The 15,162-nt window shown below is 39.2% G+C and overlaps 1 long non-coding RNA gene across 4 annotated transcripts in view; it reads right to left on the bottom strand.

Annotated features, from left to right (window-relative positions):
• Positions 1-1,663: 1,663 nt before the first annotated feature.
• LOC121372260 overlaps positions 1,664-15,162 on the bottom strand; it is a 30,330-nt gene continuing 16,831 nt past the window's right edge. For 2 of the 4 annotated variants that reach the window (XR_005957907.1, XR_005957909.1), the window contains exons 2-3: positions 6,975-7,105; positions 1,664-2,143 (exon numbers count right to left, since the gene is read on the bottom strand). This is a non-coding gene — a long non-coding RNA (uncharacterized LOC121372260). Of the gene's footprint in view, positions 2,144-6,974; positions 7,106-8,766; positions 8,918-10,624; positions 10,700-15,162 lie in introns of those variants that run through there. The other 2 variants (XR_005957910.1, XR_005957908.1) reach the window with 2 other exon arrangements.

Raw genomic sequence — 15,162 nt, 5'->3', positions numbered from 1 at the left:
GCCACAAATTTAATCTTTGGCAAATGTCACACGACCGTGGACAAATGTCACCAATTTAAGGTCTCAACCACAGATGTCGCAAATGCAGATTGCCGCAAATGTCAAACCGACAAACGTCGCAACTCATGAACCACATAATTATGTTATATTTAAATCTGGCGTTTTTTGTGATTGTTCTTAGTTCTTTTGGAACGATAATTCAAACATAGTGTCCCTTGTTGAGGATCGCATGATCAATCTCCATCTCACAGACAGACAGACAGACAGACAGACAGACAGACACACGCCCAAATGTTTCAAAAACCAATTCTAGATGCTGGCATACATCGTCTAGTATAATTTGGTGCCTCGAGATCTATACTAAGAAGAAGTTTGTTTTGTTTAACTAGAGCACATTTATTTATTAATCATCGGCTATTGGATGTCAAACATTTGGTAATTTTGACATATAGTCTTAGAGAGGAAACGCGCTACATTTTTCCATTAGTAGCAAGGGATCTTTTATATGCACCACAATCTTTGATATACCCGTTGTGGTGCACTGGCTATATCTATACTAAGACATACGTTGTTTAGCACTTTCGTACTACTGCATTGTACTTTAAAAGTAAACTACATTCAACTTACATATAGTTACGTGTTTCATTTTGTATTGAAAATCTCCAGTTACTTACACTGACGCATGCATTAAATCCACTGTCTAATTTCACTTTGAAAGTGATTAGTTTTCTTTTTATTTAAGCACATTTATCAAAATTGCTAGTTTGTTTTGGGTCTTAACTTGCCAAACTGACATTCTTGAACTTAATCATATCAGTTCTTTAACGAGTTTGTCTCGAGTGTGACACGAGATGCAGGGACAAAGATTTAGGATTTGATTTTTTTCAAAAACTGCTTCATCAAAATTTAGGTTTTGGTTATTCAAAGATAACTGCGACATCAATATCTAGGTTTTGATTATTCGGAAGCAACAGCGTCAACAAGATTTAGGATGTTTTAAAAAAAAAACCAAAACATTGTACACAAGATTTAATTTAACGAATATTTTATTATGCTGCAGCCACTTTGCATAAAAAAAAAAATAGCAGTTGGCCAATTTACCAAATAGACATGATGATTCCTGATTTTGTGGTAACATAACTATATGATAATTGATGTACTTGTTTAGAGAATGAGATCAGAAACCCGCTGTCGGCATATAGGATACACTTATTGGTTAGTAGATACTAACAACTAACCCAGTGTCCAATAGGCCTAAATACGATCACGTAGCGCCCACTTCAAAATATGACTGTAGTAACAAGGCTTGTATAGTGCCATGTCCTACTTTCCACGACCTTGACTTTGGTGTGATACAGTCCGACCTTGATGCAAAACAGTCTGACCTTGGTGCACGTGACCTTGACGAGGACAACGTCCGCCCTATTATGTCTTCTATGAACTCACTAGCAGCAAGGGGTGGTTTATATGCATTTTGTCACAGACATGATAGCACATACCATAGCCTTTGGTGAGCACCAAGTGAATCGAGTGGAGTGTTCGATCCTACAACCTACGATACCTCAAACAGGTGTTTTACCACTGTGCAACACCATGTTTTCACATTCGCCATGGGTGGAAGAACAATATTGTCACTTGGACAACATGAAACAAAAGAACAAAATACATAATGTACGCTTGTTTATTACGTAGTTTATATTTAACTCCATAAAAAGCTTCTTATTGTAAACAATGACACTGACAGTCTTTCTCACATTATACATGCAAGCCTGTAGGAACGATATCTAGAGTTGGGGAAACAAGCCATATTTTTATCTTTATTTATTTAGAGTAGGACAGAGCAAACGTACATTTGGGCCTCTAGTAGGGTGGGAGGCATAGCTCCCGCCCCCGGTTCCTACAGGCCTGACGTGATCTGAGGCAAAATACCCCCACTCCCCTTGCCTTACAGAGATCCTAGCAACCAGTGAACGAAGCAGCAGACACACCAATGAAACACGAATGACAACAGAAATATCTACACGAGCTGGGTATGAGCAGTGACAACATGAGTTCATTCAGATGGTGGCTGAAGGCGGAGTCCACATAAAACAGACGGTGAGCACGCCAGAATGGGAGACATCTTGAAAGCAATGGAAGCATACTGAAAAACAAACAAATAGCATTTTAATAACAATCTGTTGCCCTTGACCACACTAAAATGAACATATTTGTGTCCTTATTGCCCTTCAGTCTAATTTTTATCATTCATTCATGCATTCATTCATTCATTTATTCATTCATTTAATCATTCATTCATGCATTCATTTATTCCCATTTTAAAGAATTAAACATCGATTTGGTGTATGAAGCATATCAGTTGGGTCCTTACTGCTCTTCAGTAAAGGAATGTTTATTTGATTGGCGTATCACATTAAACAAATTTAAACTACGGCTATTTGGTTTGATGCAGCTGTTTGGTGTTACAAAGCAACATATTGCTAACCTAGATGCTGCAATGCCAGAGGTGATCACGGAAATGGCCAAATACTATAGAGGCACCGGTGACAATGGGAACATGTTCCAAGTCCGAGTTGAAGTTTGCCTAACTCATGTTCTGACAGCCATTTCAAAGGCTGTACTCCAACTTTTCACACCACAGAGTACGGGTGGACAAGGGTATTTGTAGCCAAATGATGTTGAATATACCAGTGTCGATGGAGACTTGTCCGAAGTCGGAGTTGAAGTATGGTCATGAAAAATGTGAAAACTTATTTTGACTTTGGCACCTGACTTGAAGACTCTACCATCAGCAAGCCAAATATTTGCCAATCTCATGATAAGATGGACATTAGGAAGGTTGCACTTGACAAGGAGCCTCCAAACTTCCACATCACTGAGTACGGATGGACGTGGGATGAAGCCACAAATACCGCCATGCCAATTACCCTGTGCCCTGGTGGTGGTCTCGCTCCTCCAGAAATCCTAGAGTTGATAAAATGTGGTTGCGCATTATTATGGCTGCCCATATCATTCTGCACAATGCGCATACTGTGCTTTTCAATTGCTATGCATTTTCTTTTGTATCTGTCGTGGAGAAAGTGATTGTTGTACTGAATACACTAAACAAGCAGACCAATAGCCTAATGGCTATTACTGCATTGAGTAATTTTTACTGCTAATACTGAAGATGATATGGACAGTTTCTTCTAGAATATCTAAATACTTTCAAAGATAAAAAGGGAGCTAACATTTCCCGAAATGGCGTCACCTAGTATCTAAAAGTACTCTTCAGGTTTATATAATCATTAGTATAAACACTTCATTTTATCTAATATCGCTTGTAGTCCTATAGATATAAGTGGAAATATGAATTCTGACGACGTCACGTAATTAGTATATTTTGAGCTCGTTTGATTCGTAGACCTTGAAAATATGATGTAGACACCATCTACTTGATCCTATCAATATATTCATGGAGATACCGTCGAAAAAACGAATTTCAATAATAGCAGAATAATTTGCATATTATGCCAATTTTCCAAAGGTGCAAGGGTGGCATCACTTGGATTCTTGTTTAACATCTTTAAAAGATATACGAACTACAGACAACCTTTGGATGGCTTCTACTGCAAGGTTATCTGGGCCACTGCATGGCTACTACAATGATACACTACAAAATATATACGAACTGCAGACAACCTTTGGATGGCTCATACTGCAAGGTTATCTGGGCCACTGCATGGCTACTACAATGATACGCTACAAAAGATATACGAACTGCAGACAACCTTTGGATGGCTCATACTGCAAGGTTATCTGGGTCACTGCATGACTACTACAATGATACACTACAAATGATATACTAAGCGAAATGACAAACGCTGATTAAAAACAAATAACATGTACACAATCCCCAGTGTAAATTGTCCCCCCCCTCCCTCTCTCTCTCTCTCTCTCTCTCTCTCTCTCTCTCTCTCTCTCTCTCTCTCTCTCTCTCTCTCTCTCTCTCTCTCTCTCTCTAGTGTGTGCGTGTCTTTTAAATGTATGTTAGCTTGAAATAACAAAAACGCAAAATTTCAGAGTTCTTTTATTTATTTCAAATCATTGCCTAAAATTAAACATATTATTATTATTTAGCACCTCGCGTTTTATTTGTGGCTTAGTATATTATTTTAATGATTTGTACTGTACGCAGATATTCTTGCTATCGGTCCGTTTATTTGATACAGGTTTGAATGTAATTATCTTCCAAAGAAAAAAATTCCAATTTTTTTTTTACGATAACCCATAAACCATAATCGCAATTCATTCCCCAATGAATTAACTGCAGAATTGTTCAACTGAATTATAATGGCCGCTGAGTTACAAATGTTCATATTAGTAACGAGGAATATTTACTTCATGTCATTCTCTGGACATTTAAAGTTCACTCCTGTGTGTATAAATTGGTTGTAATGTAGCAGTTATCGTTTGGATGGTGCTGCTGCAGCCCCAGGCGGCGCCGAAATGCACCGAACCTGTGCATTATGGAAATATCTGCCGCTCGTTTCATAACGGCTGCAATTGAGGGTCACGTCGTAACAGTTTTATGTCTCCCAGTCGAGAACATTATACGTCATGGAGTTCAATCACATTATTATAATAATAATAATCACAAAACGATACACAAAATTAACAGAAACATAATGACAATTCAGGCTCATAGGAACGATATCTGAAGTGGGAGGTGCACGATCTTTAGTTGGGAGGTGGGTGGGTGTGGGCGAGTAAGCCGGATTTTTATATCCTTATTTACATAGAGTATGAACTTTTCAGTCTAAATATTAAAGAGGGTTTCCTGAATTTGCTGTCATTGTGGCTAACAAAGGTGTTTTTTTATGACCAATAATAAATAATACGTGTTTATGTTAAAAATATCATTGAATCTAAATCAAACGGAGCGGGACGTAGCCCAGTGGTAAAGCGCTAGCTTGATGCGCGGTCGGTCTGGGATCAATCTCCGTTGGGCTATTTCTCGTTCCAGCCAGTGCACTGGTGTATCAAAGGCTGTGGTATATGCTACCCTGTCTGGGGGGATAGTGCATATAAAAGATGATAATCCCTTGCTACTAATGGAAAAACGTAGCGGGTTTCCACTCTTAAGACTATAATATGTAAAAATTACCAAACGTTTGACATCCGATAGCCGATGATTAATAAATCAATGTGCTCTAGTGGTGTCGTTAACAAAACAAATTTTAAACTAAAACAAAAAGTTATCCTCTTTCTCTTGTCTTTAATTATATAGAGAATAATACACGAGTGGCCCTTAGATACCATTTATCTCACGAGTTGTTTTAAAATGTATCTAACGAGTTGTGAAATAAATGGTATCTAACGGACACGAATGTATTATTCTATTTCTTACATATCCTCAAAAACCAGGTTTTAAGCAAATTTTAACATCTTTTTCGACTAAAAGTTATTTACAGCCGTTGCACTTGTACCTGACTTACGCGTCACAGACACATGAATGTCAGGTTAACAATAAGTCTAATCGATTTCCATCGTGTAGTTTTTCATTGGATGTATGGCATTGGTGACCTGGTCATCACCTAGGAGCAGCCAGTCGTATGTGTTGAAATTGTTAACACACGTACATGTGTTAACAACCATGTGTAACCAAAAGTAACGCATGGTATTCTCACCAACTTGTGTGTAAGAAAATATCTATCTATCAATCTGTCTGTCTGTCTGACTGTCTGTCTGTCTGTATCATGATAAATTAATTGGATAAATGGTAAATTAACTGTTAAAACGAGACTGAAAGTTCACAAGAAATTGATAATTTTAATATACACAAAAACTGAATGGATTCAAACTGAATAATTTAAAATAAATTAAAGAAAATTAAATTAATGTTCGCGTTTCCTTCTTTGTTCAGTATATTTTTAGGAAGCCAAATGCAATTTGACATCAGAGAACCATTACGACAGTATAATTAGTATGTAATTGTTGTAATCATTAAGGAAGCTGTTTGCCAGTAAACATGTTCATTTCATCAGCTATGATAGTGTATAAGATTTGTGTTTACCATTACAGTATGTATACCAAAAAACCTTTTGGAACCCATCACGCTATGTGCAGTGAAATAAGTTACGATTCATACGATCAATTAAGTTTAAATATATATTTTTTTAGTAACTCCGGGGTGTTAGGAAAACTGTGTGAAATAGGGGGGGGGGGGGGGGGTAAACATTTAGGGCCGAATTTACAAAGCCAGTTTATGGGTGTATACTACCAAATCAAATCCCATAGACGACAATAGTAACATATGTGGATAAAAATCCTACCTGCAGCGTATCAATCGACATAAACGCCACGGATATAAATACTACCACCCCTCACCCTTAAAGTGAATCAGAAAAAATTAGGGGCCAAACTGCTCATTTTTTTGATAGCGGGTAGCACATAATTCGAGTACTTTTTTTTGTACAGGTACCCCATATATGTTTCAAGCACAAGGTACTAGATTGCATACATTTGTTTGCCCAGATGAAACTATTTTGTTTAACAACAAATACACTCACATTTATCACCAATCACAGGACTTGCGGTGTTCACTTCTCTGTCAAAATTTGGGTGCACCTCCAACTTTGACCCAGCCGGAAGTTATTTGGTTTAGTACTACCTTATGTACATGCGTGTAACTACGTACATACATATACAAGGTTTAAACACTTGCGTTTAAGAAAACAGGCTTCGTAAATTCGACCCTTATATAATATATATACAGTAAAAAATTGTAAAAAATATATTATATACAAAGTAAAAAATATATACATAGTAAAACATAAAAAAGTATATCTTTTGCGCCTTACATGGAGGGGGAAGGCAAAGACCTCCATCGAACCCCCTTAATTTCTACTACCTTGCTAACAGAATTAGCAAACCGGAAGTAAGGGAATGCGCCAGTACTCCAATCCTATTTTTAAAAGACTAGTAGATCTCACCATTAGTTCAGCAATCGGCTAACGAGTACGGCTGTTAGGACAAGGATTCCTGGAAGAACAATCGTCGTGGCGCGACCCTCGTCACTAATCTCATTACCGCTCGCGTTCGTCGAGTTTCCGTCCGTGGAATTCTAGAATAAGAAAAGCACGCAAGTTTAAAGTATGCTCATAATATGATTTATAATGTTTCATGTCATTTCATGTCATCTCATGTCATGTCATCATGCCAGGTCATATGTCTTATATTAGTCATATCTCATATCATTTCATCTCCTATCATCTCATCTCCTATCATCTCATCTCATCTCATCTCATCTCATCTCATCTCATCTCATCTCCTATCATCTCATCTCATCTCATCTCATCTCATCTCATCTCATCTCATCTCATCTCATCTCATATCATATCATATCATATATGGTATGGTATGGTATGGTATAGTATGGTATGATACAATATGATATGATATGATATGGCATGGCATGGCATGACATGATATGAAGATATGCTATATCATATCACATGTTATATCATATATGTGACCTGACGTGACATGGTATATGATGTGATGTGATATGATATATATGATACGATGTACAATGCAATACGAAGTGATATATAATGTCATGTAATATAATGTGCTATATTCATTGTAGAGTGAAGTCGACTATTTCAAAAAGTACCCTATACGTTTTTAAACAGATGAAAAACTAACTTTCAACAAACCAATTAGCAAGGCAAAATGAGAACTGGAGTATATATTATTCTCTATTTAAGCATTTTAAATAGATTATCAACTTTAATTTCCCCCAAACGAATCGATTTCTTATTTACAGTCTAGGTCACATTCACGTGCAGGTTTTGTGAAACAGACACTTCTTGGCGCGATGCCACAGCGAAATTCCCGCGTAAGACATTACGCCAAGAACACAAATGATTAAAAACTCTACATCTTTATTTCTACAATGTTAAAGTCTACAGTATTTTCAGAATGGCGACCCCTCGCTAGACTGGGCTTTGCGCGTGATTATAGTAGAACACGATGGTACCATTCAAAAGTTTGGCGAGCGTTTTCAGAAGGGAGGACGCTCGGGAACGGTTTGACTTGTACCATATCAGGGGCGGGACGTAGAACAGTAGTAAAGCGCTTTGTTGATGCGCGGTCGGACTCCAATCGATCCCCGCCAGTGGGCCCATTGAGCTATTTCTCGTTCCAGCCAATGCACCATAACTGGTATATCAAAGGCCGTGGTATGTGCTATCCTGTCTACGGATGGTGCATATAAAAGATCCCTTGCTACTGACGGGAAAGTGTAGCGGGTGTCCTCTCTAAGACTATATGTCAGAATTACCAAATGTTTGACATCCAATAGCCGATGATTGCTCAATGTGCTCCAGTGGTGTCATTGAACAAAACACACTTTTGTACCACAGCATCGTGTTCTATCACATAACATTCATTTAACAGTAGACCCACAGTCTAAAATCGAGCCATCGCTAACATGCGTTATATGAAAACAATCTTAATTTAGAAATGCACAACCGACCTAGATATTACAGTTCCCTTTCTAAAAGAAATACTCATACATTAAATTAACAGTGCACAACTGCTTGCGCACCGCAGAACCGTCCCCAAGGGTTAATGGCAGTAGATCGACATTTGTCCTCTTTTTTTTTAGCTTCCTCTTCCCACCCCACCTGTTTCTTATAATATGTGGTCCGCTACCATTGATGTAGATATTTAGGTGAACAGATGCATGACAAAGCGTCATGACGGCAGAATATTAAAAACCTGGAACTATGGTGCAGAATCGTGCACGTCTGTTAATAACAAGTTGTGAAAGCGAGGGAAATGAGTTTTCTCCAGTTTTCTTGCCGAGGGCATTTCCATCGATTTTCTTCTCCGCACGTTGACAGCTTGTTAAATTGCATTGCGCAACCCAAATGAACAAGTGCAAAGATGGCGGATACTCTATGCTTGCACCAGCTCTCGTACGACTCCTAGGAGATCGGGCATGACTAACTGTCCAAACCACCGGCAGTAACTAGTCAGACTCACACACCGTTTTCACAACCGATTACTCACACAGGCTTTCTGCAAGGGCGGACCCAGTAGATATTTTAGGGAGGGGACCAAAGGCAAAAGAGTACATGGACCAACTCTCTGAAAAGGGTATTTCAATGACAATTGTAAACATATTGTTAAAAATGAAGGGCCCTATACTTTCTTGAAGGGGGTGGGGTGGGGTGGGGGGGGGGGGTGAGGGTTGCACATAGCTCTCATCCAAGACATGGATCCGCCTTTGGTCTGTAGGAAGAAGTGTATTGGTTGGCATTTCTGGTGTAGAATGCATTTCTAGATTTTTGTATGGAAATGGTGGAACGTGAAAAAAGAGACACTTTCATGCATTGTACAAAAGCAATGATCCCGGAGAAACACCAGACAACCACTAATTCTGACTAATTAATTAAAGGGACATTCCTGAGTTTGGTGTATTGTAAGATGTTTCCGATTAAGAAAATACTTCTACGATTAAACTTACATATTAAATATATTTTCTTGTTTAGAATATCAGTGTCTGTATATTCAATGTGTTTCTTGTCGTCTTAATATTTGTAAGGAGCCCAAACTGGATTTTGTCTTCGTACGAAAAATATTTTTTTGAGGAAATAAAATAAAATTTAACCTAGTACAAATATTAGAACAATAAGAAACACGTTTAATATACAGCCACTGATATTTTATGCAAAAAATATATTTGATATGTAATTACAATCGTTAAAAAGTCTCTGTTAGTCGATAATATCTTAAAAATTGCAGCAAACTCAGGAATGTTCCTTTAAGAAATCAATTCATTATATTCATCCGTTAAACATTGAGCAAACTCAGGAATGTCCCTTTAAGAAATCAATTCATTATATTCATCCGTTAAACATTGAGCAAACTCAGGAATGTCCCTTTAAGAAATCAATTCATTATATTCATCCGTTAAACATTGAGCAAACTCAGGAATGTCCCTTTAAGAAATCAATTCATTATATTCACCCGTTAAACATTGAGCAAACTCAGGAATGTCCCTTTAAGAAATCAATTCATTATATTCATCCGTTAAACATTGAGCAAACTCAGGAATGTCCCTTTAAGAAATCAATTCATTATATTCATCCGTTAAACATTGAGGAACGGGACGTAGCCCAGTTGTAAAGCGCTCGCTTGATGCGCCATCGGTTTGGGATCGATCCCTGTCGGTGGACCCATTGGGTTATTTCTCGTTCAAGCAGGTGAATAACGATTGCTATATCAAAGGCCGTGGTATGTGCTATCCTGTCTATGGGATGGTGCATATAAAAGATCCCTTGCTGCTAATGAACAAATTTAGCGGATTTCCTCTCTAAGACTATAATATTATTATGTCTAGTGGTGTCGTTAAACAAAACAAAACAAATTTTCGATGCACTTTGATGTTCGATGGAGAGAGTGCTCCCCAGCACCCTCTGGGTCCGCGCCTTCTTTAAATAAGATTGATTAAATAGTCACAATGTTCGCTCGTTAGAAAGACACTGCCTGGGACCGACACCGGATGTTGCCACATTCCCAGACAATCTAACTAAAATTAGCTCCACTATTACATGTGGATCTAACGGCTTACTCCCATTTGGTCGAATTCCCATTTCGTCGAACTGCTAAAACAACAATAGATATGGTTCAGTGGTCTTACTGACATGCATGTTGTTACCTCAGTCATTATAATGAACTGTTCCAGGTTATTTGGAAACCGATTATTATTGTATATATGGTATATATGAAATAATTCATGTATTGAATGTAGTGAATGTCTGTAAATAATTAAAAAAGGTCTCCATCTAAAAATGTTTATTTCACAAAAAGCAAAAACTTTTTCAACATTTTAAAATATTCATTCTTTCAAGTACACATACAAGTACAAATGTCCACTTAAGCAGCAGTTTCTTCCAGTCTGAAGCTCCACGCGGTAAGACGTGTTTGTTTCGCTAGTGCACACTGCACGTGCTTTCGTGTGCTCGACTTGGGGGTCCTTCATTTCGTTGTTTTTGTCAGTGAAATGAAGTTTACTACTGAGATGTATGCGGCCATTGGAACTGATTGAACGCTGGAACGCTTCTCGTTTCGACAGTCTGCACCACCTGGATGGATTCTTTTTTAGCGAGATTCCTTGCCTCCACGTCATTTCTCCGTCTGACTGTCGACTTGGTTTTTTTCGTGACTTTATGACGGCCATTCTGCAGAACGCCACGGTTGTTCGCGTTTAGTCTCTACATGTCCGAGTCTGTCCTAGCAGCACTGGAAGATTGACCGCCCCACTCTAAGAAGAAATAGGAAGCGGGGTCAGCCCCTACTACTCTTTTTCTAGACGTTACCTTGCTTTATAGTGATACCATCTCGTATCCTCCGGAGTCGGGCCCGTCCGCACCACTATACCAACCCATGATGACTGGACTATACCCTAGTCTGATACTCTCTCTCGTTCAGACGGATCCGGCTTCTCAAGATCTGTATTTCAGCACAGCACTAAACCTTCAACGTCTATCGACTGTCAATCTAGGGGTTTTCTTGACGGGATGCAACCCATCTCGTCCCTTTAAGCTATGCACCCAAACGGCCTTAACGAGGCCACTCGCGTGGACATATCGATCGGACTTTAAACTTTTAGATCTGCGTTCAAAATTTTATGTCGAAATTACTTCTCTTTTTTTTAATATTATTAAATAGTCCGATCCTCTCTTCTTTCTCTTATTTAGTTTTGGACTGTCCTTCTAAAATGCTCCAAATTATGTAAATATTCGGCCGAGCAGTCAATTCTTTTTATTTTTGGCTTTTATCTATTTTATTTATTCTATTAACTTTTTTACTAATTGCTATTTTCAAAATTCTGCCCATTTTCACCCCCCCCCCCCCCCCCCTCCATCCTGAGTCAGGCCACCGATCTTATCGGAGGTCGGACTCGGGATGGGCGTGTTCGAAACCCTAGTGGTATATGGGCACGTTAAACTAGTTATCATCATCATCATCAGAATGTTACACTCACAATGTCACAATCACTACAGCTTCATGAGGTGGTCATGTTCATTACATACACAGGTAATCAGGTAGTGGTTATATAACAGACGAGTATTTATTTTTCGACCAACTGGCATTTCGACCAATTGGGAATTCGACCAAATGGGACGACACCGATCTAACAGCAGCCCGTTGTCATGTCATGTCATGTCATAGGGTTTTACGTGCACATTCAGAACAAGCTGTTGTAGCGCACGCCTGTCGTGGGCACAAGAGCCGGCTTGGCCGGCTCCTCCGTCCATGACAGGAAAGGTGGGGGAGGGGAGAGGAGGGGCCGCCTGCTCTGGCAGGTGCAAGTGAGCACCAGCAGCCCGATCAAATCGGTAGCAGGCGGGTGGGGGTGGTGGTTGTGCTGTGGAATTTGAATGGAGCAGTTAAATGCCAAAGAGAAAAGGGTGCGCAATTTTGATTGAGGGAATTTGGCCCAATTTTTAACGGTCGGTCGAAAGGTAAATGGCCGAGCTAATATAGGTTTTGATATTAGTGAATCGAGAGTAGCTCGTTAATTTTAGACCTTTACGATGCTGTGGTGTCTCCCTAGGTTGCCCATAGGGCCCTTATAAAGGGCCTGACCGCTTCTGGTCGAGGCATCACCAAATACCAAGTTATTACCAACAGCAAGTATTGGGGGTTTGGGTGGTGGAGGCCGATATTCTTTTGTTCAGCTTCCCCCGGGTGCATTGCAATTGTGTACTCGGAACGGTATTCTTTTGTCCGGTTGCTTATTAGAGTACGTGCTGGACCATTAAATGGGGGCGGGTGCATTGTTATCATTAGTCAGTGCACCCTGTGTACTGATGCAGTGAGCGTGTAATCTGTGTGTGAATCCTAGTTTTGTTTACGGTTGTACCTATTGTCTTAAGTCCCTATTCTAGTGAGTTCAACGGTCATTCATGACCACCCATCCCCCTCCGTCCTTGTATAGCATTGAATACAATGACGGAGGGGGAGTTAAACTAGCCTAGCTATCTAATTTGAAGGGTTAAACCCTTATAGTGTAGGTATTGGTTTAAAAGCCTAGTGCTTGGCATACTTAACTTTATTACCAATGCAATAAAACGAAACTAACGGTGGCAAGTAGCAATTGTATACATATATGCACCGATCTAGGTACTTAGTTTGAAGAATTTTGATTCCCGCCCCCTAAATATAGGATTTTAGTAGGCTTACTTGGTTTGTCTTCAGGCTATCTGGATAGTTGGCATGTCCAGTTCACATTTCATTCGACCAATCAAAACCTTACTTGCAAAATCATGCCAGTGATTTGAAAAGAATTTAAAAACATTCGGGATTATGCCGAGGGTATACGAAATAATTCGGGTGAATTACGAAGTATGCCGGAAACTAATTGCAATATAAAATTTTATATAAAATTTGTTTCAAGACAAAAAAAAAACCGTGATGGTATAGCCATAAAATCTGTTTATACTAGTATACAATCCAAAGTTTATTACTGCATTTTCCCCCTCTGTTTTTCAATGTTGAAATAGACCAACAAGTTCGCCTATTGCATAAATAGTCTCGCCCGATATTTTTAGAATTTGTATGCTCCCGAATAACGCTATAAAAGGTGAAGTGTAATTGGTCGATATTTAAATTGTTATTTATAGATGGAATGTCACCTGGACATGGGAGTCCACGCAATGCTGTTAGATCTACTGGCTAGACCCAGTAGAGCTAATTTTAATCAGATTGATTCCCAGAGACAAATCTTGCTAAGATTAGAGAAAAATCATTATTAAATCTTTGTTTTCTGTAAATATCTTACTTTTGAGTGTCAGTTATTATTATTAAATTTCGTAAACGTTGAAGTAAATTTAACATTAAAACGAATATATTTGGATTAATAAAGGTATTTCTTTTAGGACATTTAAATTGCGACGGTGTACGGCGAATTGCTATTCCAACGGCATTCAAATTGTTTACTTATTAACTGTTTGGCGTATTTGTTTGTTAAACGTTGTAAGTATAAGCATCTATTTGCTTATTTTATCAATTCTAACTTTAATTTATATGTCTAAACAATTTATTATCATAGTTCAGTCGTGGTACTAAGATTTGTTTCAAGATGTTTAGCTACGACAGTAGCAATATCCGGTGTCTGTCCCAAGCTTTGGAAGAGTGACTTCAATGAAGTTAGATTTTCATATATTATAAACCACAAAATTATGTTTCTCAATTATGTTTGAGGTGAACATGGAAATAATATTTGTTTTCTTGCTAGGTTGGCGGATATCTAATTGTTTCATCTTCCAAGACGTCAGACATCTTCATAATGCCATTACACTGAAAATATTAAAACTAATTGACATTGGATGCAGGTAATGTTAGTGTCATAACTTCTGCATGTTCTGCACTGCAAGCTGCACCAGTGGTGCGTCCAGACCAGGCACCAATCGAGCTGTCACCTAGGCAACCATTCCAGGAAACCGCGAGTGACGCCGGAAGACCATAATAATCGCTTAACATGGCGTGCGAGTTTGTAATGGCCGATAGATTGGGCGAGAATGTCAAAAGCTATTTCTCCTGCATGACGAGTCTAAATGAGTGGATTAGTCTAGACTGACCTGATCTCTCGAGTGACATCAGTCGGCAACGACCACTTTCTCAACCCGGTGCCCAAGTTCTTCCAAGTAAATGTAATGAACTTGTAGGCTTGATTCCCTCAGTCAACATAAAGTTTAATGAGGCATCTAACAGTAGCGTCCAAGACCCCCCCCCCCCCACACACACACACCACCACCACCACCTTCATACCCTCAGTCAACATAAAGTTTAATGAGGCATCTAACAGTAGCGTCCAAGACCCCCCCCCCCCCCCCCACACACACACACTACCACCACCTTCACACCCTCAGTCAACAAAAGTTTAATGAGGCATCTAACAGTAGCGTCCAAGACCCCCCCCCCCACACACACACACCACCACCTTCACACCCTCAGTCAACAAAAAGTTTAATGAGGCATCTAACAGTAGCGTCCAAGACCCCCCCCCCCCACACACCACACCACCACCTTCACACCCTCAGTCAACAAAAAGTTTAATGAGGCATCTAACAGTAGCGTCCAAGACCCCACCCCCCCCCACAC

This window comes from Gigantopelta aegis, chromosome 4 (assembly GCF_016097555.1).
Source record: "Gigantopelta aegis isolate Gae_Host chromosome 4, Gae_host_genome, whole genome shotgun sequence".
In the NCBI taxonomy this organism is placed as follows: domain Eukaryota; kingdom Metazoa; phylum Mollusca; class Gastropoda; order Neomphalida; family Peltospiridae; genus Gigantopelta; species Gigantopelta aegis.
Note: the sequence above shows the minus strand (reverse complement) of the source record. Positions and strands in the feature narration are given on the sequence as shown.